The sequence below is a fragment of the Amblyomma mixtum genome, chromosome 10 (assembly GCF_055824585.1).
Source record: "Amblyomma mixtum isolate Tamu chromosome 10, ASM5582458v1, whole genome shotgun sequence".
In the NCBI taxonomy this organism is placed as follows: domain Eukaryota; kingdom Metazoa; phylum Arthropoda; class Arachnida; order Ixodida; family Ixodidae; genus Amblyomma; species Amblyomma mixtum.
In genome coordinates, this window is record NC_143021.1 from 50163010 (window position 1) to 50187728 (window position 24719).

The window sequence follows — 24719 nt, forward strand, 5'->3', positions numbered from 1 at the left end:
GTTAGCAGTAACCATATCTGTGTTAAGAATTTCGAAAACGTGATTATCCTCGGCGCTGTGGCTCGACAAAATTTGGCTACGTAGCGTATGTATACCCTCCCCCGCTTTAATGCCGCTGGACGCTCTGGGTAAATAAATAAATAAATAAATAAATAAATATGTGCGCATCGAAAAACATGCAGGCAAAGCAACCTTTCCAGTGGACGTAACTAGTGAGCCCAAATTTTGTCGAGCCACAGCACGAAAGGTAATATCATTTTCTAAATTCTAAAAACTGATATGGCTATTACTAAGGACGGGCTACAAATCTGTATTTACAAATAGGTGTCTTACTCTAATCATTAAAAAAGTTAATTATTAAATATGAGTTAACTAGCTTACCACTTAAGGCGATTCACAGGTTTTTATCGTGTAAGCCCCCATCGGTAATATTATGCTGATAAAGCCATATTTTCCCTGAAAAAACCTATTTTTGAGAATTACTTAGTCGTCCCTGAAGCTGCTAATGTAGAGGTTGGTTACATTCCGCACCATTCTCTATCCCCTGATAGTGTGAATACGCTCTACTGGCGAGTATCCTTTACGAAAGCGTGCCTGATCAAGGTCTTCCTGACTGTAATAGCGATTACCTTAGTAAATACCTTGCAAACAGCGGACAGTAAGATCATCGGTCCGCAATTTTTCGAGTCCTTGATGTTTCCTTTCCTACGGATTAAGATGATGTTAGGGCGTTGCTAAGCTTCTGCTACGCTCGATGTCATATGGCATATCGTATACAGGATCGCTAGTTTTTATAGCACAATCTCCGCAACGTCCTTCAGAAAATCTTCTGTTACCTCATAATCACCAGCTGATTTCCCCCTTGACATTGCTTCTAAGGCTTTCTTTGCTTTCGCTTTCGTTACTGGCAGGATGCTCATTTGCTGTGTGGTACTGCCTCTCTAATTAACGTCCCGATTACCTTAACTGCGCGATAGATTCGTTGTAGGGCTCTTCGGCTGTCTTACCCCTATTGCTAATGACATATCTTTCTTTGATCTCAGGAGAACCAGCGCAAAAGGACAACGGACACAAAAGAAGGAGGACGCCACGGACACACGCGCTTCTGTCCTCCTCCTTCTTTCTCGCCCGTTCTCCTTTTACACACTGGTTCTCCTGAGATCATGTTGACCAACTAGCGCAACAAACAAGCGTTGCTGATATCCTTGAGCAGGGTGTGTTGCTAGGCAAGTTGGTTTGACATCCTGGACATGCAGCGCTGGCAGACGAGGGACACCGGAGAGACGACACACACAGGGCGCTGAACTAACAACTTTTATTTCGAAGGAGGGCGATCCGCACGTTTTATACGGTACCCAAAACCCGTGATTGTAAGGCACACCGGAAGTGTAGCGAGGGAAACATTTACTGAACAGTGATTGTAGGATGAGTATCAGAATGATTGCTGACTTGAGCATTCCTTAAACCCAAGTTTTTGAGATCGTGACTTAGCCATGAAGGAAAGTGTGCGGGAAGTTGGTGCCGGGAGTGTTTAAGAGGAGCAAAAGGTCAACCGGAAAGTGATCTGCCAGGATCTTCTTCATCATGTGAATGAGGACCCCGATTTTTTGCCCAGCACAAGGCGGTAACGCTGCCTCAGGGCCCCTAAAGCCCCGACTTGGCCCCGCCAGAGTTTTTCTATTCCCTAGAATAAAATCGACGCTCAGGGGAAACATCACGGATCGGTAGAGGCGGTTCAACAGGCCGTGACGAGGGAGCTAAACAGCATTCCGGTCCAGGCGTTCCTGGAGGCGCACGAAAACTGGAAAACTCATTGGCAGCAGCGTGTAGATGCGGAAAGGTGCTGCTTCGAAAAATTCTAATCGTTTGTACTATTCTCTTGAGTAAATTTTATTAAAAAAATGAGTCCTACTACTTTCAGAACAGACCCTGTATAGATGGGCCCACTCCACAGAGGGGAAAAACTCGGTTACGCGGGTTACGGCAGAGCGGCTCAGCGCATTCAGCGTCCTGATTTGTCTTCCCCGGGCGATGAAGGATCTCAAAGCTATACTCATGGAGAAGCAGGTTCCAGCGAGCCAGTCTAAAGATCGGGTCCCTGACATTCATTAGCCACTTTAATGGTTGACAGTCAGTAACAATTGTGAAAGGGCGTCCGAAGAGGTACCAACGAAATTGGCGCAACCCCACACCACTGCTGGGCATTCTCGTTCGGTTGCCCCGTAATTCTGCTCAGCCGCGTTAAGCTGTCTCCTCGCTTAAGCTACCGGATGTTCCTCGCCGTCGTGAATCTGTGACAGGACTGCGCCTAGGGCATGCATAGATGCATGAGTCGCTAGTAGTATGAATGGTTGGCTGAAATCTGGGAAGCGAAGAATAGGTGCTTCCACAAGTTGGTTCTTTAGTTCCTGAAAAGGTCCCTCAGCCTGATGAGACCATGAAAAATGTTATTTGCTCGTTAGTGCGGTCAGTGGCTTGGCTACTGCAACGAAATTAAGAATGTGACGCCTGTAATAGGCGGCAAGACCAAGGAACTGGCTGACTTCTGTTTTGCTCTTCGGTCGCGGGAAACCTTTCACGCACTCTAACTTTTCTGGATCAGGCCGGACACCTGCGGCCGAAACAACATGTCCTAGGTATTTAACCTGTGGTTTCAGGAATTGGCACTTGGCCGGCTTCAGCTTAAGTCCTGCCTCTCTAATGAGACCGAAAACCCGTTTCACATCCCGCATGTGGCTCTGAAAGGACTCACTATAAATAATGATATCATCTAGGTACACATGACAAAGCTTGCCCCGTAGGCCTGGGAGTATGACGTCGGCCGTTCTCTGCCATACTGCCGCACTGTTTACGAGTCCCGTCGGCGTAGGGTTCCATTCGTAGTCCCCGAAAGGACTGTTGAAAACTGTTTTTTCTTTGTCACGGGGATCCATCTCTATATGCCAGTACCCACTCGCCATGTCCACAACAGTCTAATACTTCGCTTTCCCAAGCTTCGACAGGGACTCGTGATTGTTTGGCAACGGGTAGGGGTCCACCCTAGTAACCTTATTTCTATAGTCAACCACGAAGCGGTAGCTTCCATCGGGCTTCGCTACCAGTGACGCTGGTGCGCCCCACGGCGACGTGGAATGTTCGATGACGCCGGCCCTGAGCAAGTCACCTATCTGTGCTTCCATCTGCTCCCTTTTAGCGAAAGGGATCCTATAGGCTCGACGGTAGACGGGAGGAGCGTCCCCAGTGGCCATCCGCTGCTTAATGGCTTGGCAACACCCGAGGTCCGTTCTGCTGGTTGAGAATACCAAGCTATTCTCCAAAATCAGACCTTCGATTTCGACCCTCTGTTGTTCCTCAATGTGCGAGAGCTCAAACATCCTCAGAAAACTCTCTCGCGCATCTGCCGTTTCTTTAGAGTTAACGTTTAGAATCGGCTTGTCTACCTCCACGTCTACCAAATCCCCGAGTAGCTTGTTTTTCCCGAGGCGTATGTCCTGATGGGTTAGGTAGGCCATCCTGACGGGGATAGCCTCGTCTTCGCGTGTTGCAATGAGGGCGGGCTGTCCTACATGCCCATTCACTTCCAGTCGAGACACCTCTATCACTTTCATCTGTCCGCTTGATACGGGAGACAAAGGCCTACAGGCCAGAATGCACTCACTCATCGCCGGAAGCACCGTAGCCTCGATCAGCGCGACGGATATGCTCCCCTCGGACCCACTGCACGCGTAATCCTGTATCGCCGGCCTATCGCGCGCCCAGTTATCGATCGGGATATAAGCTCCGCCTACCCGAATCATGCCCTGGCTGAACAAAATGTCGATCCGTTGGTCTCTTAATATGTCTTGTCCGATGATGCCGGCTACAGGAAGCATGACACTGTCGTCGCACACATAAAATTTAGTAATGAACGTGTGCCTTCCAAGTGCCAAAGGTATGCGGTAGACGCCGAACGTGCCTATGCGGTCTCCAGTGATGCCGATAAGAGTTATATGGCTCTCGCATCTTTCGAACACATTCTCCGAGTTCGAGTCTTTACCTGTCAGCGCTTTAATAGGCTCTCTGTGGAACCTGTGTCCACGAGACACTTCACGGGTCTGCCTGCCTCCTTGCACTCGATTGTCGGGCTCGTCTCCGGGCGTAGGTTCACTACTGCCCCCGTTCGGCCCGGTTGATCACGGATGCACCTTTGCTGCGGTCTGGTCCTCGTCGCGACGGTTACTAAACTGGATTCCTGACCCTGGCCTGGACCAGCGAGGCTTCTGACGCGTCCGACAGAAGCGAGTGAAATGTCCGGCCTGCCGCAAGAAAAAGCAAACGCCCAAGTTACCGCGTTGGCGGTGCTCCCCATTCGGTTCAGTCTGGTTTAGAGATGTAAAATTTCAAGAAATTTTGAATGGCGTGAAAAAAAACTTTTTTTTTTCAGGGTTTTTTTCATGAAAAATTGGAAATTTTGCGAAACATGACAAAAACAGATTTATTTGCAATAGCACAACAATCAATAATAATGCTCCGAAGTTCAGTCGAATATGTAGTTACAGATGTCATATTGGGAAACGAACTTCTTGTTCTATTGCACCGAGAAAATAAATAATGATTTGCACTTCATGCGAATATGGAGGTATAAATACCATGTTTGTGGAATGAACTACTTGTTCTATTGCACCAAGAAAAGAAACATGAAAACTTATCTAGAAGTCACTCCATATCGGACTCAGAGTCACTGTCGCTGGATGCGGCACTACGCGCAGCAGCATGGATTGAAGCTGTGTCCACAGCTACGTTCGACTGCACATATACAAGCTTTCGAACGCGTTCCCCTGAAAGCCTGTTGCGAATCCTTGTATGGACGTTTCTGAAACGTAACCAGTCTGTTCGCAGCTGGCGGATGATGGTGGTATCTGCAGCAGTCGGCAAGCCAGACGAGTTAGCGACTGGTTGGGGTAAAGGCCTTGCCACCAGGTAGATGGGGTCACGTGCTTCGCTGAAGACCCCTGTCCTGTACCAAATTCCTGCGGATGTCCTGTACTCTGCTACGTTGGAAATCAAGAAGCTAGGCTTGTATTTGGCTAAAACCGCTTACATGCACAACAGCCTATGTTATTTATGCCGTGTGTGTAGCGCTGTAGAATTTGCAACCGTTTTGTTCTACTTCAGCCGTGAGTTCAACTATGAGTTTAAGTCAATCCTGGATCTTATATATTACCTGGCCTTCAACCCGCGTACTCGTAGCACGAACGTTTTAAAAAGCACTGCCTGGCACCGGCGATGACGACTGCCCTCCAATCGTTCAATGATGCACGCTGTAATTGTTTTCAAAGCAAAAACTAAAACCTAAACTAAAAGCAAGCAATCGTAAAACCTTGAAATTGCATTGTGAAATTTTCAATGTTTTTGCCATTTTCCCTCGTCTGAAAAAAACGAAAAAAACCGTTTTTTTTTTCAAAAATTGCAGTGTTTATTTCAGGCCTTCACATCATTAGTCTGGTTGCGCATTGGGAGGCTTTCCTCTAGGAGTCTCTCTAGGCGTTCCAAGCACATTCCGAGTCCGCCCTTCTCCTCCAAGTCTTCAAGCATACTGACAGCCGCGGAGCGTGTGAGCAAAGTCTTCTCAATTTCCTCCTCCCTGGCTGCCACTTCCACAGCGTCGGAAAAGGTTTTGGGGTCCCGCGACAAAGCGAACCGCCGGACTGGGTCACGAAGGCCATTAAGATATTGGGAGAGAAGCTGCTCATTTAGTATCTCATGTCTTACACTTTTCTTCGACATGTCCTCGCCGTCAATGTCCCTCAAGGTCTCCGCCCCGAGTCTCTTAAAATAATAATATTCACATCATGCGTACATGATGCCGGAGGCCTGCGGAAAAAGCTGTCACAATGGCAGCTTGACAAGTCCACAGGCCCCCGCACTGGCAACATCACACAGTGGTCAGCAAAATATATAACTGAATACAGAAATTCGCATTAGTTATTTTGAGCACAGAGAGGGGAAAAAAAACACAAAACGACGGCATTCAACGTTTCAGAAAACCGCGTCAAAGTTCAAGAACTACATGCATTGAGATTAAACCATACATCGGAAAAAAATAAATAAAAGTCAGCATTCACAATCAACAAAACAAAAGTTATTACATTGAAACAGATAACCTATATAAAGCATCATTAGGAAAGAGAGCATAAAATTCCGACAAGTGTTTATCGCCGGAAATGAAACTACAACCAGAGAGCTAGCGACATTAAGTTCTTTTTTTAATTACTAAAGTGATCACGAAGTTTCTTGAAAGTAATGTTCTCGGGTTCTATATTGTCCTTATGCGGTGCGTTTAACTATCTTTGAAGCCGGTTTTTTAGCATTTGCAAACCATACGTAGTCCTGCACGTGTCAACTTGCCATCGCTCAAACTTTCGCGTGTTATATGTAGTGGAGTGATTGTTTAGGTTTGCTAGGTGGCTTAAAAAACACGCATTATTCTTCACCTCCTTTTTATATTGTTTGCTGAGGCGATAGTCATATGTCTTAGGAACAGGTAATACATTATGTGCTGCAAATAAGGGTTCAGAGGGATAGCACATAGGAACGTTTGCAACAGCACGTAGGAACCTTTTTTGCAGAATGAATTTTATGAAGATTTCCTTGTGTTGTAGAGGCCCAAACTAAGTGGCAGTAGTTAAGTCTTGAACAAAATAAGGCATTATACAGTAACATCATTACATTAGAGGATAGTAAACTTTTGTTTCGGTATATCAGTCCAACTACTTGCAGAGTTTCTTTGCTAAATAATTGATATGCTCATCCCAAGACAAGGTCTCGTGCAAAACAACCGCTTTTGTTTTAATACAAGGTACTGTTTCAACTGGGGTTGAATTTAGTAAGACACTTTCATTTATTACTATCCTTCTCTGTCTGGCGTGAAATAAAACTGCCTTTGTTTTTTGTACATTTATTTTTAAAAGGTTTTCTTCTGTCCACTTTTCTAGCTTAGCGAGAATTTCGTTAGCATGAAGAATTACTTCATGGGTTTCTTTGGATGACAAAAATATACTTGCATCATCTGCGTAGATGACAAATTTCACTGCTCTGACAATATCATTTATGTCGAGATCAAAAAGAAAAGGCCGCAAAATACTGCCTTGCGGCACGCCACAAGGAACTGCTAGAGGATTTGAGTAAAACCCTTCTATGTTTACTATTTTCTTTCTATTTTTTAAGTGTGACTGGATTAGCGAGACAGCTACGCCCCGAAACCCATACCTTTCCAGCTTCTTAAGCAGCAAATCAGTCAAAGACTCTTGAAAAGTCTAAAAATATGCCTAGTATGACGTTTCCTTTTTCAATATGGTCTAAAATGCACTATTTTGGTGCAAGAAGTTCCGATTCAGTGCTAAGGCATTTACGGAAACCATATTGGCAATCGACTATTATATTATGTTTCTGTTCAAATTTTGAAAATCGCTTGAGAGTGATTTTTTCAAGTGCCTTTGATAGTTCAGTTCAGTTCAGTTCAGTTTATTTCCTTAAAGACCCCTATTGAGGGGTATTACATAAGGGGTGGGGCTACAGATATAACATGAGGTTTGGTTTAATCTAACATCAGCTGCGTTAACTCTTGGTGGAATCTTGATGGACAGGTAATGGATGCGACTTGATGGCAAAGGCCGTTCCAGTCGGATGTTGCTCGGGCAAAAAACGAGCGTGAGAATGCAGTGGTACGGGAGCGTGGACGAACAACTTGAAGCGGATGACCAGTGCGCTGGGATATGTGCATGCGGCGTACAATGTTGGGTGCTTCGTGCAATGAACTGTTGAAGAATTTATGAAAAAGGCAGAGGCTAGCAATGCGCCGGCGGTGGGAAAGAAGTGACAAGTTAATTTCAGCTTTTAAAGACGATACACTGATGTCGTATGAGTATGCGTAATGAATGAATCTAACAGCGCGATTTTGAACTTGCAAGGTTAGCCTTCAGATAATTTTGATGGGGATCCCAGATGGCTGATGCGTATTCAAGTTTAGGTCTTATCAGTGACTGATATGCTAGTAATTTTAAGTCTTTTGGTGCATGGCGTATGTGGCGTTTGAGGAAACTAGTTTTTTGTTGGCCGATGAAATGATGTTCACAATATGCGCATTCCAGGATAGGCTAGTTGATAGTGTGACGCCTAGGTACTTAAATGTTTGTACAGATTCTATTAGTAGGTTGTCTATTGTGTAAGCAGAACGAAAAGGTCTAAGACTTCGGGTGCATGACATGAGCTTACATTTGTTAGGGTTAAGAGTCATTAACCACTGGTCGCACCATTCTTGTACACTGTTAAGGTCAGTCTGAAGAGCGTTTTTGTCTGAGATGTTAGTTACTGTACGATAAATAACGCAGTCGTCAGCAAATAGGCGGATTGAGGAAGACACATGAAAGGGTAAATCGTTAATGTTGTGGGTTCCTACGTGGACACAGGCCACCACCCACCGCGGGTTCGAGCTTCGCGCGAGCCAAGGGCCCCGATCAGCCGTCACCACACACCACTGGGACACCGATGCGGCTCACTCAACCTCCGCTGGGAGGAGAGCGATTCGCCGCAAAGAAATAGGCCTCCAAGTTCACAAAGGAGACGTTTATTCACGTCGTCCTCTAGCAGATACACAAACACTCAATAGTCACCCCGTCCCGGGGGCGCGCGAGGAGCAAGGCTCCGCTGCGCGCACGAAGCGACCAGAGTAATGCGCGCCGCTAACACGCCGCTGCAGGAGAATGTCCCCGCGGCAGTGCTGTGATCTCTCTCTCGTGTCGACCGTTGGGCCGGTTGCGAGAGAGAGTGGGCAATCAACGCAAGGTACGGCTGTCTGAGGTCGCTGGACCCCGCTGGACAGGCTCGAGCCGCTGCAGGTCAGAGGACACGTGCGGGCGAGCTCGAGTAAGCACTGGTCCGAACGGCAACGGCCGGCTCGGAGAAACAGTAACGTACGCACCTTACGCTGTCTCGGAGGGATCTCTCTCTGGGCCCCGCTCGGACGGTCGCGGGATGCGCGGCCGCGGCCGCCAAAACGGGTCCCGGATTCCCGCCAAAAGGCGCCAATGGCAAAGGCCCTTGGGGAGCCGGGGCGGAGCTGTGGCTAAATGACAGTGATTAGTCACCCAGCCGCCTCTCCACCGCCTGAGGCGGGAGCAAGGGAAAGAGGAGAAACAACGCGGGCGGCCGGCACAGCCGCGCAAACGCGACGGCGGAAAGCCAGATTCCCACATCCCCCTCTCCTTAAATGCCCTCCTACCCATCGGCAAAGCACGCGGCCAAAATAAAGAAATCAATACACACAAAAAAAATAAGCTACCCTCCAGTTCCAAAAATAAAGAAATGAATACACAAAAAAAACTAGCTACACATCAGTTCCAGCCAGAACAATGTAAAAAAAAACAACACAAACAAAGGAGAAACAAGGCAAACAAACACTTGCATACGCTTCAGTAAATCAAAACAGCTTGCAGATTATATACACGGTACACAAGAAGATGTGAATACAACTGTACAACTATGTTACAGGTGGATGCCAGCCTCAAAGTTCGGTGGCGCGGCCCAGTGGGCCTGTCGGCGACTCACCGCTCGCAGACTTCAAGTTGAACAGTTTGGGAGGGCCGACGACTGATGGCGGTCTTCTTTCCATTGATGTAGGGTGCGTTGATGACGACGGGGCCGCGGCAGAGCACTAACCTCGCGCCCTTGGACACGAGGTCACGTTCGGGCACAAGAAAGTTAGTGCACCCCTTTCACGCCGGCTGAAACGGGCGAGGACGTTCGGCGGCGTCCAGATGTGTAACCTTGTCCACAGCGAGGCGTCCTTCTCATCCTCGCGCTCACGCAGAAGGACACAACGGCACAACTCACAGGCGTCGCCTTGGCTCATGGTTACGCGCGCACACAGTCACAGCCACAACCACGCATACACCGGCACGTGCGCGGACGCTGGTCGGCGACAACGACCCCCCCATCAGAAGCGTCCAGAGGCGCCGCGGCGAGGGTCAAAGGGTGCACTTTCCGCCCCCCCATCGCCCCAAACGCCCCGCCAACTTCCCCTCCATGCGGGCCGCACAAAACTCGCACCGCGACACACGGCTCCTTAACGAGCCAACCACCCACAGTCGGGCCGGAAATGAGAAAAGGCGCGCTGTACAAACGACACCCAATCTATTCCTTCTAGCAGATAAGAGCAAGCACGAACGGGCTGAAGTTTGCCTATGTACATCTCGGTACGTTAGAACGAAAACAGACGAGCGAGCGGGGAAACGAAAGTGGCTAGAAACTGACTCAAACAAAAACAAATAAATAAACTGATAAACACACAAGGCTGGAACTGAGCATGCTGCAAAAACAACAAAAAAAAAATAACACACCGTGCTTCGCCTGGGTAGGGCACGACGAGAAAGCTCGCCAGCTAGCTGAGGCTGCCTGCCTTCGGTTGCGGAAAAGTCCGCCGTCCGGCATTAATCACACCGGTGACCGTCGCCTCAGATTGTACCGATGCTCCGTACGCTTGCGTTCCGCAGCACCAGTTGTGCCTTTGCGCTTGCCTTTGATACCAACGGGCACCGGCGCAAGCTCGTCAGACCGTGACGCGTAGGCCTTCAGGTCTATGAACCCCTGCTTGCTCCTGGGGAAAGGTCCCATCAAATCGCAGGTGGTCATCTGCCACGGACGCACACTGTCAATCGGTTTCATCATTCCAGGCGGCTTGCCACCCCGTGACTTCACCGCTTGACAGACATGGCAGGAACGGCAATAGCGGATAATGTCACGCTTCATGCCGGGCCACGTCACCGATTGACTCAGTTTTGCAAAAACTCTGGAGTCACTCAGATGACCGGCCAGTGGTTCGTCATGAGAGAATCGCAAAAGTGCGCCTCTTAGACTTTTGGGGATAACCACCTAGAACGGGTCGATGGACTCGTCATCGGTGGCTATGTACTTCAGCACGAGCCCGTCATGGTCCAGCAAATATGACTCCCCGGGGTTCGCCGCGACACACGCTGGCTTCTGGCCCCCTGCGCCCGCTACAATACAAGTAGCGTCACGGCGCTCCGTCTCCCTGAGACCGTCGCTCACCTCGCGACAAAAGGGGTCATTTTGCTGGGCTTTCAGTAGCTCTTACGGCTGAAAACGATTCCAGTCATCCCAGAGGGGAGCATGGTCTCGTCCCCACTCAGGTTTGCAGCCAAAATTTCCGTTCGCGTCGGCACCTCCGAGGCGCTCACGAAGAGCTTTGCCTCTTGTCCGCTTTGCGAAGCGCTGCTCGCCTGGTTAGCGGAATGGGTTAACCCGTTTGCGGGTTCCCCCTCCTTGCCGCCCGGCGGCTCGTCCGCTGTTTCGCCCCCTCCGCCTACAGGCGTCAAGGCGCCGCTGGCGAGTGGGGCACGGGATAGCGCGTCAGCTACCACGTTTGTGCTCCCCTTTCGACACTGCACGGAAAAGTCGTAATGCTGTATCAGGAGAGCCCAGCGCGCCAGCCGACCCGCAGGCTCGCGGAGCCGCATCAGCCAACTGAGCGCACTGCACCCCTGCCTCAGTGGAGGCTTGGGCGGGCTACACGAACGAGGGAGGCAAGGCTCCTAGTTCGATGAGCGGCGTGGTTTCCACAGGGAACCGGGCCAGCGCCTCGCCGTTCCCAGAGCAGAATTGACTGCTCGCGGGGCACGGCTGCTGCTGTTCGAAACTGCCGGTTGCGGCAGCGTGACACGAACTGCTTTCGCACTGGGCGGAAAGCTTGCACAGCTGAGGCATGCGACCAGCGGATGCACCGCAGGGTGCTTCCGATACAGCTCCAATGGGAGCCACGTGGTCAACATTTTGGGTTGTGTCACCGTAAACCCCAATGGGGGCCGCGGCCAACCACGGTGTCTAGCTATTCGAAGGAACAGCAGCCAGCGGATCAAACGACGCTACAACTCCGTAGGGAGCCGACATGTAGCTGCCGAGTGCCCCGCTGGGGGTGGTAGACATGGTGCGCAAGCGTGATCGGCAAGGCGACCTACTCGGCTAATGTGCCATCAAAGGCGTAAGCGCCAATGACTTAGCACGTTGGGCGCCAGTTGTGGGTTCCTACGTGGACACAGGCCACCACCCACCGCGGGTTCGAGCTTCGCGCGAGCCAAGGGCCCCGATCAGCCGTCACCACACACCACTGGGACACCGATGCGGCTCACTCAACCTCCGCTGGGAGGAGAGCGATTCGCCGCAAAGAAATAGGCCTCCAAGATCACAAAGGAGACGTTTATTCACGTCGTCCTCTAGCAGATACACAAACACTCAATAGTCACCCCGTCCCGGGGGCGCGCGAGGAGCAAGGCTCCGCTGCGCGCACGAAGCGACCAGAGTAATGCGCGCCGCTAACACGCCGCTGCAGGAGAATGTCCCCGCGGCAGTGCTGTGATCTCTCTCTCGTGTCGACCGTTGGGCCGGTTGCGAGAGAGAGTGGGCAATCAACGCAAGGTACGGCTGTCTGAGGTCGCTGGACCCCGCTGGACAGGCTCGAGCCGCTGCAGGTCAGAGGACACGTGCGGGCGAGCTCGAGTAAGCACTGGTCCGAACGGCAACGGCCGGCTCGGAGAAACAGTAACGTACGCACCTTACGCTGTCTCGGAGGGATCTCTCTCTGGGCCCCGCTCGGACGGTCGCGGGATGCGCGGCCGCGGCCGCCAAAACGGGTCCCGGATTCCCGCCAAAAGGCGCCAATGGCAAAGGCCCTTGGGGAGCCGGGGCGGAGCTGTGGCTAAATGACAGTGATTAGTCACCCAGCCGCCTCTCCACCGCCTGAGGCGGGAGCAAGGGAAAGAGGAGAAACAACGCGGGCGGCCGGCACAGCCGCGCAAAGGCGACGGCGGAAAGCCAGATTCCCACAATGTATATTAAGAAAAGAAGAGGACCAAGGACGGACCCATGTGGGACGCCTGAGGTTAGGGGTAGGGGGCTAGACGAGTGGCTGTTTATTAGCACGGATTGAGTACGATTAGTAAGAAACTGTTCTAACCATCTTAAGACATGTGGGTGTAAATTTAAAAGGGAAAGTTTTACGAGCAAGCGTCGGTGGGATACTTTATCGAATGCCTTAGCGTAATCTAAAAATACAGCGTCAGTCTGAATGTTACGGTCAAGATTTGCATGCAGGTCATGTAGAAAAAGTGCCAACTGTGTTTCACAAGAAAATCCTTTCCTAAATCCATGTTGTGAAGAGTGAAAGAAGTTGCTAGTATCTAAGAAGTTCATAATTTGCGAGTATATGACATGTTCCATGATCTTGCACGGCACGCTGGTTAGTGAGATGGGACGATAATTCAAAGGGGAATTTTTATTACCTGATTGGTAGACGGAAACGACCTTTCCCACCTTCCAGTCGTGAGGCAAAATACCTGTAGACAATGACTGCGAAAATATGAGGCACAAAAATTTTGCAGAGGTATGTTTGGTATTTTTTAACACTTTCGAGTTGATTTCGTCGATGCCGGCTGATGATGAGAGTTTAATATTTTGAATTTGGGAAGCGACACCATCAACCGAGAACGTTGTGGCCGGCATGTTATTCGTTATGTTTCTGGGAAGGGTAGACGCGGAAAGTAGGCCGGTATCCTTGGTAAATACAGATGAAAATGCGTGATTAAACATGTCTGCACTGTCAGCATCTGCGATTATTTCATCACATTCGTTAGTGATAATAACTTCGCGGGGCTGTTGGGGATTTATTATTTTCAAAAATTTTTCTGGGCTGTGACGTAGGATGTTAGGCAAATCATTTTGGAAAAAAGAGTGCTTTGCGTCGCGGATAGCTGCTAGATAATCTTTTTCGGCCGCGTAGTATTTATTCCATGCTGAAGTGCTCGGTCTAAGTTTGGCTGCGCGGAAAAGTCTTTTTTTCTTATTTTCTATTCGTTTTATGGACCTTGTGAACCATGGTTTGTGGCGATTTTCATGAAAAGTGGTTTTCGGGATGAATTTTTTTGTTAGTTCTTGTACCTTAGTTTTAAATATAGTCCAGTTGTCTTCAGGAGATCTGTTATGAAATGATGCTTCAAAGGATGGAAGGAAGGCAGTTAGTTCATTATTTATGGCCTCATAATTCCCTTTATCGTACAGGGCGATAGTTTTTTTGTGAGTGACACGGGGTGTTGGAGCAAAGGAAAATGTGGCATGGATTACCTTGTGATCATTGATCTCTGGTAGGAAACAAATAAACGTTAGGCTTTCCGGGTGGTTTGTTAGTATCAGGTCTAGAATAGTGGCGGAGTTTTCTGCTACACGTGTCGGCTCCGAAATGAGTTGCGTAAGGTTAGAATTAAGACATACGTCAAGAAAATAATTTGATTCAGTGTTAGCAGCCGTTTGGGTACGCCAATAAATATTTGGAAAGTTAAAGTCACCGAATAATAGGATATGTGCATTAGGGTGTGATGTAGGAACGTCACACAGAATTTTATTTAATTTTGCGCAGAAATCAGCATTACTGTTTGGAGGGCGGTAGCAGACACCCAGATATACTGTTCGGGGCGAGGCTCGAATGAGAAGCCAAAGAATTTCTAGATCTGCTAGATCTAGAGGACAGGTAATATGGAAACTGGTCAGCAATTTCCCATATTATTCTTGACACCTTTCTTATACAGTACCTTCACACGAGCAACTTGCATTTGGCGTGAAAATACCACTTGTGCAGGGCATAAATTTAATACACAACTTATGCAGGGATCAAGAAAAGAGATGACATGTTTCAAGGGCTTCACTTGACACCCATCAATATCAATAGCGCTGCTATTATTTAGGCTATATATTACTTCTGTTACCTCGGCGTCGCTAACAGGATAAAGAAAAACTGAGCTGCTATTGCAATAAACATTTTCTAGATGGACGCTAATTTTACCAGCAGTGTTCACAATATGATTATTAAAAGCTCAGATAACGCTTTGCCTGACAGCTGGGTGCCGTTGTTTTTAATTTCGCGAACTGACTCATTCCTAACGTTGTAGTTTAACAGTGAGTGTAGGTTACTCCATAGCGCATTAGACCGTCCAGAAAGTGGGGTGAACAAATTATTAAAATGCTGTTCTCGTGCTCGTTTCACCTCTTCATCTAAACAATTGGGATAAGTTCTAAATTTCTTCAAACATTCTGGGTCTTTGCTCTTAATAAACCTGCTAAACATTGTATTTTTTTCCTGTATTTTCGCTGCCAGGTCCGGGGTTATCCATGCTTAAAGGTGCACTGAAGACGATTCTGAACTTGTCTTTTTGCCACGGCAACTCGATCTACACGTTCCTAGCATTCTTAGAAACTGCGACTTATTGCCCTCTGTGGCCGATTTCCCTAATTAAATCGAATTAACGTCCGGCTCCCGCCTTTATTTTTTGAATTCTCCGCGTACGGTGGGCGGAGTCGACCAACGCGTGAAGTGCCTTTCAGCCAGCTCCGTGGAGGCTTTGCTTTCGCTTTATTTTGTTTTTTAGGTTTCCACGAATAAATAGTTTCATTCGCAGATAATATAGCCGCAAAATAAGCCCGCAGAAATAAAAATACGCGCGGACTATTTGCTACTACGGACTACTGCGCATTACTCCGCCGATGGCAGAGCGGCAAGCCGCCACGGGACTGGGTGAAAAGCGCTCCACGCGTTGGTCGACTCCGCCCACCATACGAGGAGAATTAAACAAAAAGGCGGGAGCCGGACGTTAATTCCATTTAGTTACGGAAATTGGCCACACAGGGCAATAAATCGACGTTTCTAAGAAAGCTCGGAACGTGTAGATCGAGTTTCCGCGGCAAAAAGGCAAGTTCAGATTCCTCTTCAGTGCACCTTTAAGCGGAAAGTTGGGCAAGTTGGATAACATTCATGATGTAAAAATAGCGCACAAGGAACACAAGGGCCGTTTCCTTTCCGTCCCTTGTGTTCCTTGTGCGCTATTTTTTCATCATGTACGTTATCCATGGTTTACGGATTTTTGTGTTTTTCTTCGGCTGTACAAAAGGGAAACAGTCTGCATATATGGGTTTCGGAATATTACACAGTTCCTCATAAGCTGCAGGATAGTTAAGCGGGCGAGTTGGTGATACATTATGCAAAAAAAAACAGCGCGAACAAACGGGGACGAGACGAAGAATACACAGGAACAAGCGCTTGTTCCTGTGTATTCTTCGTCTCGTCCCCGTTTGTTCGCGCTGTTTTTTTTTTCATAAGCTGCGCATGCATCCGTTTTCTTATACACATTATCCCATGATGTTGTTGAAATCTTTTCTAGAAATAAGGAAAGATTCTGCGGTGTAACACGTTGTATTAAATTTGCGGCCGAATTTTTCTTTGTGGAACTTTTTGCTACCGCACAAAAAATTAGGCATGTGGTCACTCAACTGAGCCGTTAGAACACCTGCTGTGATTCTCTCCAGTGTTTTTTTGCAACAAAAACATCAAGTAATGTCGACGTATTCAGAGTAACTCTTGTTTGAAGATTGATGACATTTGCAAGGCCATGCGCCCTCAACAGAACATCCAGTTTAACTTTTGCGGAATCACTGCTTAACATGTTTATATTTACGTCACCACCAAATATAACGTCTAAGTGATAATTATTTATAAATGAAAAGAAATCATCTAATCATTCTAAAAATGGGGTCATCATTCCATTCGGAGGTCGATAACAAACCGCAAGCACAGTATTTTGTAATTTCAACGACAGGAATTCATAGTCACTTGTGCTTACACAGAAAGTTTCTAGTAGGTCAAATGTTTAGGGGAAACCCCCAAGGTGGCGTAAATTTGTAATAAGGGAGTAATTACTCATTGGCATCCACCCAAGCGCAGCCATACGGCTACAAAGGAAAACTAACAGCTTTCTCGGAAACTTCGTAGTTAAAGAAAAATTCGTCCGGGTCCGGGGTTCGAACTCGGGACCACCGCTTCACCGGAGCAGTCGCTCTACTAACTGAGCTAACCGGGACGGCAAGCTTATGGTAGGGCGAGAGCGAATTGATCAATAACTCGAAGTGGGAACAGTGTTGGTCAAATGTTTAGGGGAAACCCCCAAGGTGGAGTAAATTTGTAATAAAGGAGTAATTACTCATTGGCATCCACCCAAGCGCAGCCATACGGCTACAAAGGAAAACTAACAGCTTTCTCGGAAACTTCGTAGTTAAAGAAAAATTCGTCCTGGTCCGGGGTTCGAACCCGGGACCACCGCTTCTCCGGAGCAGTCGCTCTACCAACTGAGCTAACCGGGACGGCAAGCTTATGGTAGGGCGAGAGCGAATTGATCAATAACTCGAAGTGGGAACAGTGTTGGTCAGATATTTAGGGGAAACCCCCAAGGTGGAGTAAATTTGTAATAAGGAAGTAATTACTCCCTTATTACAAAGTTTCTAGTAACTCGCAAGTGAAACTACTTTTGATCAAGATGCATACCCCACCACCGCGACCACCGCAACCACTAGCCCGATTGACGTAAAAAGTGCGGCAGGAAGGCAAACGAAAGACACTTGTGCCATCTGTGCTCCATGTTTCTGCAAACATTATCACGTCAAATATGTTATCTAACTGCTGAAATAGAGACTAAGTTCGGTTTCTTTATTTTTTACTGATCGTATGATAAGGTGAAAGCACTTCAGTGATTTTTTATGGGCTTGTCTAAGGTGACTTTCAAGGCTGTGTGGCAGTACGTAGCGTTCACCATCGGCGCCCGCCATGGTTATCAGTTAGTCATCTCAGAAACTGCCGTGCTTGTTATTTTATCTTATCCAAGTCACAAGAACTTGAAATAGCCACCGCCTTCCCTCCCTCAATTTTGCGCACGAGAACCCGTCCATTGTGGTGCCATACGAACTTAAAATCATTTATCTTCGCCCAGGTTTTCACTTCAAAAACAGTGCGCGAGTTCGCTTTGTTATATTTTCCTGCAAAAACACCTTATCAACCACATTGCTCAGTTTTCGTCTGTTCTGCCACCATTCATCCCGCTTTGCTTTTTTTGCAAAACGACAAATTTTGCCTAGGAGCACAGACCTTTGGGCTAGTTGGTTCATAGCAGACACGTGCAAGCGCAAAAAAACACGGACAGAGAAGAGACTTGGACAACACGAGCGCTTACTTTCAACTGAAGGTTTATTGATAGGCAAGCACAATTATATACACCTTCCTGCATGACGTCAAACTGATAGTCCTGCCGACATCACGTGGCTGCTCCCAAAAACATTATTTCCTTTTTAGTCAGTGTGACAGATGGTGCGCTGACGCAGGATGGACCGGCTTTTCTAATCAAATCTGCATCTATTATCTCTCTCTCACATCCTGACAACTATGTTTGGCCACAATCTTGCATGCGCTGAAGACAGGGTTACATGGTTTCTTATTCTTTACAGCACAATCATGACAATGTTCAGAAAGATTACCGTCTCTATAATTACCTTCCTTCCTCCTGTGTTCCAGTAATCTTTCGTTCAGACATCGGCCAGTTTGACCGATGTACCTATAGCCACACGATAGAGGAATTTCATAAACCACACCAGAAACACATGCTACAAAAGGATCCCGGTGCTTGATACCGCATGGTTCTTTAGGCTTTGGAAAAGGATTAGTCAACTTGACTAGTTTTTCCAACTTCTCAGGCGCCGAGAACACTACTCTGACGTCACTGCGTTTCGCAATCTTCTTTAGGCGGAAGAGTTGAAATCTGGGTTAGTTGGTACATTATACTTAAGAAAAACCAGCCAAAAAGACGGGGACAAAGGAGAGACGAGGCACACACAACGACTGGACTATCAACTGTGCTTTATTGAAAAAACAGCCAGTCTCCAAGAAAACCCAACAGAGCATGCGCAACTCAACGCCACCGCAAAACCAGCCCAAAAATCAAGAAACGCGATCTCGTAAGATAGTCAAACTGCGGTGTCAACGGGACAAGTAACCTAATTCTTTCTGCATCAACGTGATAGAAGCCGTGCTAACACAGTTATCTCCATGATTGCTAATGTGAAATGCTTCGAGGATTTCCCGCTCAACCTTATCCTTGCCTCTACCGAGAAAAGTGACATTGGAAAACAACGGGTAGCACCCGCAATCGCGGCAATGGCGAGGCAAGTTTGCTCCGTCAGCCGGAGTCAGAGAGTTATGGTGCTCTCGTAGCCTTAGGCGATGCGAGGTGTTGTGCAAATAGGGGATGACTACCGTTCTGTTTCCATTTGCTTCGATCTGGTTCTTGTCTTTTCTCTTTACGGTTTTCAACATTCCTTCAGATACGGATACAATGAGGCTTGTCGGATACCCAGCTGACTGAAGACGCGTCACTTGCTTTTGGAAACCATGGCTCAGTGAATGGCAACACGAATTTTTTAGTGCATTATTTAGGCATTGCTTAGCGATTGCTCTCTTAACAAGTTTTGTATGAGATGAATGAAACGGTAAGAGGGGTTTGTTAGCTCTTGGATGGTACTCCCAACACGTAGATTTGTCAGTGAGAATTAGCTTCAAATCTAAAAAGTGTAAAATACCATCTCTTGGAATTTCATGCGGCAGTACTAAAGGATTAAAACACTCACAAAAAAGGGCTAAAAGCTGATTGACAGTGGTCGAAAAATCACTGCACCCTTGTAATAAAATTAAAAAATCATCGACGTATCTAAAAACAGTCACATTGTTAAAAACCTTCAGGCGGTCAGAAACGACTCTGTCACAATGAGCTAAAACTATGTCGCTAAGAACTGGGGCAATACAAGAGCCTATACAAAACCCTTGCTTTTGAATGAAAACCTGGTCATTCCATTCAATGTAAGTTGACCTGAGATAAAATGAAAGCAATTCCAGAAAACCTTCTACGGACAAACCTGCTGCATTTTGAAAAGCTATTGACCCAAAACAATCAATGCACTCTTCCACACATCTGAGGAGTTTTTCCTGTGGCACGGAGTAGTATAAATTCTTTATGTAAAAAGAGCAGGCCAGAATACCTTTGTCATGATTCTCCTCCAAGAACTCGAAAACTTTTTCAGAAGACCGAATTTGAAAGGGATCGTCCATCGTTAAAAGATTTAGTTTGCTCTGCAGGAAGACTGCGACTGATTTTTGCCACGTGCTTTTTTCCGTTACAATCACCCTTAGGGGATACTCCACTTTGTGTGTTTTTGCGGTGAACAGGAACTGCAAAAAACAAGCATTTACTTTTTTCGATGTTTTTCGCTAATCTTTCAAGGTTTAGTTTCTTACACAGAGCTTTGCCTGCCAACCGTAGTTTCTTCCCAGATACTGCTTGCGCCTTTTGCATGACTGACAGTACGGCTTCCATGGCCTTCTTTCCAAACTGATCTCTTGTCAACACAACAAACCCACCTTCTTTATCTGAAGCAAGAACGGACAGATTATCCCTTCTCAAATTTGAAGCTGACCGACTTAGCGAAACGCGTGGAATTACACTACTACCGCGATTTAGTACGTCAACCCCCTCCGAAATGCACCTTTCGGCTTCATTGATATCAGCAGACCGCGAAACACGTCGAACAAGGGACAACTGTTCCGGGGCACTCAACTTTGGCTCAACGGCGAACTTGGGTCCAAGACCGAGGATGCGATCCATGTTATCCGGTAGATGAACTTGGCCAAAGGACTTGACTTCACACCTCGTCGAGGGGGGCCGTTTTGGTTGGGCGGCTCGAAGTTTCTTCAGCTCCTGTTGCCACAAGCACTCAGTGAGGCGGTCCACTGATACGAATATGGAACGCAGGTCTCCATTCCTTCCTATTGGATTTGTGGTATCCTGAAGACTCGTGTAGAGTAGATCCCTGTACAGGCGCGCTTGACGCCGCCTGGCGTTTCGTCCTGCTTTGCTGGCAGTCGGTGGACAGCTACAATGTCATTTTGCTTGAGTTGTGGAAGCTCGGCCTTTGCAGCTAACATGTTTATTTTTTCCAACAGATTTTCTTTCTCTGTTTGCGGGATTCCATGAAGCTCTAGGTTTAGCTTGCGGCTTTGCCATTCCAAATTGTCTGCCTCAGTTTTCAGTTGCGTGACCTCATCTCGTGCCTCAAGCTTTCCGTGTCTGCTTTTCACTTCCTCAATTTCCCGCTCATTCTTTTCTGTGCGTGCCAGAAGCCGATCGTATTGTTCGCTCATAAATTGAACAGCTCTCAACTGTTTCCTTCAGCGGTGGCAATTGATCCAGCTTATCACTAATGGCTTTCAACCACACGCGTATGTCTTCCTGCGCTTCAGGCTCCTTCACCGCCTTTTCTGACTGCGAACGTGGCTTAGAGCGTCGGCAATGCGTGCATCGCCATGCTTGATTATACGCTTCACCATTCGACTTCACTGTGGTGTCAGAAACGCCAGCACACTTTCCGGTATGGTATATGGAACCACATTCGCTGCAGATTTTGCGGAATCAGTGCATTCTTCCTCACACACGCTGCACTGGTCTACACCGCGGAGGATCATGGACCATTAACTTTGGCAGCAGCGGCAGCGGCAAGCAGTTCAACGCTTTAAGCCCGCACTTCTGTGATATTGCAGGCGGCGCGCTTGTGTGACGTCCACAGATCCACGCCAGGATGCTAGGATTTCCAAGCTCGTCACAAGCTAGATCTCGGAGCATCTATCTCCAGTCCATCTTCGCCGCTTGGAGCCGCCACCAGCATCGTCCGCCGGCAAGCTATAAATCTGATCACCGAGAGCGTGCCCATCCACTTTGGCAGCAGCGGCAGCGGCAAGCAGTTCAACGCTCTAAGCCCGCACTTCTGTGATATTGCAGGTTAGTAACGACACCATTATTGCTATTGCTGCTGTTGCTGCTGCCACGGTGTGATGTCGCGCAACAGCAGCAATAGCAATAATGGTGTCGTTACTAACCTGCAATATCACAGAAGTGCGGGCTTAGAGCGTTGAACTGCTTGCCGCTGCCGCTGCTGCCAAAGTGGATGGGCACGCTCTCGGTGATCAGATTTATAGCTTGCCGGCGGACGATGCTGGTGGCGGCTCCAAGCGGCGAAGATGGACTGGAGATAGATGCTCCGAGATCTAGCTTGTCACGAGCTTGGAAATCCTGGCATCCTGGCGTGGATCTGTGGACGTCACACCAGCGCGCCGCCTGCAATTTGCTGAGGACGATTCAGGCACGAACGCATCGGCCCGACGCTCATCCTACTTTTCGTATTACAGCTGGCCCGGCTGTCTGGATCATCGTCGCGACTTCCCGGTTCGCCAACACGTGCCAAAGATTGCCAACGCAACTTGCTGGCTTCTACTAACTTCGTCACACCGGGCCCAGTGGTTACTGCGTCGGCGCATGTGCGCATACTCCAGCTCTCCGACTGTGGCGCACTGATGCAGCGGGGCGTATAAAAGCTGAACTCCTGGCCCTGGACGAACCAGTGCTGAGGACGATTGAGGCACGAACGCATCGGCCCGACGCTCATCCTACTTTTCGTATTACAGCTGGCCCAGCTGTGTGGATCACCGTCGCGGCTTCCCGGTTCGCCAACACCTGCCAACGATTGCCAACGCAACTTGCTGGCTACTACTAACTTCGTCACACCGGGCCCAGCCATCGCCAACACGTGCCAACGATTGCCAACGCAACTTGCTGGCTTCTACTAACTTCGTCACACCGGGCCCAGCCATCGCCAACACGTGCCAACGATTGCCAACGCAACTTGCTGGCTTCTACTAACTTCGTCACACCGGGCCCAGCCATCGCCAACACGTGCCAACGATTGCCAACGCAACTTGCTGGCTTCTACTAACTTCGTCACACCGGGCCCAGTGGTTACTGCGTCGGCGCATGTGCGCATACTCAAAGCTCTCCGACTGTGGCGCACTGATGCAGCGGGGCGTATAAAAGCTGAACTCCTGGCCCTGGACGAACCATTGCTGAGGACGATGCAGGCACGAACGCATCGGCCCGACGCTCATCCTACTTTTCGTATTACAGTTGGCCCGGCTGTCTGGATCACCGTCGCGGCTTCCCGGTTCGCCAACACGTGCTAACGATTGCCAACGCAACTTGCTGGCTTCTACTAACTTCGTCACACCGGGCCCAGTGGTTACTGCGTCGGCGCATGTGCGCATACTCCAGCTCTCCGACTGTGGCGCACTGATGCAGCGGGGCGTACAAAAGCTGAACTCCTGGCCCTGGACGAACCATTGCTGAGGACGATTCAGGCACGAACGCATCGGCCCGGCGCTCATCCTACTTTTCGTATTACAGTTGGCCCGGCTGTCTGGATCACCGTCGCGGCTTCCCGGTGCTCCAACACGTGCCAACGATTGCCAACGCAACTTGCTGGCTTCTACTAACTTAGTCACCCCGGGCCCAGTGGTTACTGCGTCGCCGCATGTGCGCATACTCCAGCTCTCCGACTGTGGCGCACTTATGCTGCGGGGCGTATAAAAGCTGAACTCCTGGCCCTGGACGAACCATTGCTGAGGACGATGCAGGCACGAACGCATCGGCCCGACGCTCATCCTACTTTTCGTATTACAGTTGGCCCGGCTGTCTGGATCACCGTCGCGTCTTCCCGGTTCGCCAACACGTGCCAACGATTGCCAACGCAACTTGCTGGCTTCTACTAACTTCGTCACACCGGGCCCAGTGGTTACTGCGTCGGCGCATGTGCGCATACTCCAGCTCTCCGACTGTGGCGCACTGATGCAGCGGGGCGTATAAAAGCTGAACTCCTGGCCCTGGACGAACCATTGCTGAGGACGATTCAGGCACGAACGCATCGGCCCGGCGCTCATCCTACTTTTCGTATTACAGGTCTGTAATGCTCTTTACTTGTACACACATTTTGTAGTTTGTGCCTGGGTCGTCCTAAAGCAATGAGTGATGATGAAGGGTCCGGTACCCCGTCTAACACGAAAGAAAAGAGAGAAAAGCTATTCGACAAGGCTCCAACTACTGTGAAAGAAGTTGGAAGTTTTCTTGTGAAGCTTAATAGCAAGTTGGAAGCCTTGGGAAAGAACCTGAACCATGAGCTTGGCACCCTGCGGGGATCAGTCGAATTTATGAATGAAAGTTTTGAAGAATTTAAGAAAGAACTGGCCGAGGCTCGTCAGGAGATAAGCGAGCTTAAGGAAGAGCAGAATTATCTAATGCATGAAAGCAGTGAACTTTCGAAACAGCTGCAGCGTACTAGAACAGAGCTAACTGAACTTCAGCAGTACAGTCGCAGAAATAACCTTGAGTTAAAAGGCATCCCTACTACTGACAGCTAGTCACTGACAGGCATTGTCTCCGCTCTTGCCAGGAAAGTTGGAGCAGAAATAACGGTGAACGATATTGACCTCGGTCATCGAGTGCCAACAAAAGACAGGAACAAATCGAATATCATCGTTAAGTTCAGGTCAAGTGATGCCCGTGATAAACTGCTCGAATCGGCAAAAAAAAACTCGCTTAATCACATCGGACCTTCCCATTTCTGGATCAACATCCGTGTTCGTAAACGAACATCTTTGCCCAGAGTATAAAGTGTTGCTTGCTAGGGCTATAGCAGCGAAGAAACTTCACAACTGAAAGTATGCATGGGTATCTCGTGGGCGGATCTTGGCGCGAAAAGCAGACAACTCGGACGTGATCCGAATTTCTACAGAGGCCGACCTCGGCCTTATAGTCTAGTTCATTCAAAATGCTGACTGTACGAACCACTCATAAATTTTTCACGTTAAATGAATCACGCACCATACTGCATTGCAATGTAAGGAGCACAGCTAGAAATTTTGACGGCCT

At 48.5% G+C, this 24719-nt stretch overlaps 1 protein-coding gene, 1 non-coding gene and 1 pseudogene across 8 annotated transcripts in view; 1 reads left to right on the forward strand and 2 right to left on the reverse strand.

Moving 5' to 3' along the window:
* The window catches only part of LOC149325761 (uncharacterized), a 180305-nt gene that overhangs the window by 19964 nt on the left and 135622 nt on the right, over positions 1–24719 (forward strand). The window contains exon 2 of one of the 7 annotated variants that reach the window (XM_089562504.1): positions 23475–23750. The exons of the other annotated variants lie outside the window; for them this stretch is intronic. The gene's annotated coding sequence lies outside the window, so the exon portion shown is untranslated. The remainder of the gene's footprint in view (positions 1–23474; positions 23751–24719) is intronic. 7 annotated transcript variants of the gene reach the window in all.
* Positions 17159–17232, reverse strand: TRNAS-GGA (transfer RNA serine (anticodon GGA)). The gene has a single exon. It is a non-coding gene; the product is annotated as a tRNA-Ser (tRNA).
* Positions 17732–21430, reverse strand: LOC149325764 (uncharacterized; annotated as a pseudogene).